The sequence below is a fragment of the Volvox carteri genome (assembly GCF_000143455.1).
Source record: "Volvox carteri f. nagariensis unplaced genomic scaffold VOLCAscaffold_33, whole genome shotgun sequence".
Lineage (NCBI taxonomy): Eukaryota > Viridiplantae > Chlorophyta > Chlorophyceae > Chlamydomonadales > Volvocaceae > Volvox > Volvox carteri.
In genome coordinates this window covers 428723-429462 of record NW_003307576.1, presented here as the reverse complement: position 1 = coordinate 429462, position 740 = coordinate 428723, and the positions used below count along the sequence as shown (strand labels likewise).

Genomic DNA, 740 nt, shown 5'->3' with positions numbered 1-740 from the left:
GCTTGATCGCCCTGCGTTGCCGCAGGGTCTTCCCGTTTGAGTACTTTTCAATTTAGACCCAGTGCTGTGGAAGGGCGCGGACTTGTGCGGTGTTACCCNCTCGACGGGGGCTATCTCCCCTGGACTAGCCCAGGGAGGGAGAGGCGGAGGAGGGTAGTAGTCTCAGGAGGCTGTTTGGCGTCTTGTGGTGTGAGCTCTTTGCGCTCTTTTTTGCGTGAGGATTTTTGAGCTTGGTGACCTCCCCAGCCCGGGAAGACTCGTCGGGCTCCCGGTCGCCCAAGTCCTGGTAGCGAGCTCTCTGAGATGCTCGGTTCGTTCGGTCGGCAGGAAGAGCCCCCCAGTTGCGACTTCGTTTATGTTAGGAGACCAACGGGCATAGATCCCGTCTAGTTGGAGCGCCAAACAAGCGCTGTTGCGTGCCGGCCGTCGTTTCCCGTGCGGCCTGACCCGGGGGCGGAGTGCATGAGACTAACCAGCCGTATGCACCCGCCCCCCGCGCTGTGCTTCGGCCCTGGGCCCCCGGCTTTTCAGCCCACAGTGTAATCAACGTCATACATACATACATACATACATACATACATACATACATACATACATACATACATACATACATACATACATACATACATACATACATACATACATACATACATACATACATACATACATACATATATACATACATGCTGTAGACCAACAACCAGCCCCTGTCGCCCTGCAAGCCTCTCCGGCCGACTTGT

At 54.8% G+C, this 740-nt stretch overlaps 1 protein-coding gene across 1 annotated transcript in view; it reads left to right on the top strand.

The window, feature by feature from the left end:
• VOLCADRAFT_93689 (uncharacterized protein) overlaps positions 1 to 740 on the top strand; it is a gene marked incomplete at both ends in the record, with an annotated part of 2209 nt that overhangs the window by 1064 nt on the left and 405 nt on the right. The gene's annotated exons all lie outside the window — the stretch shown is intronic.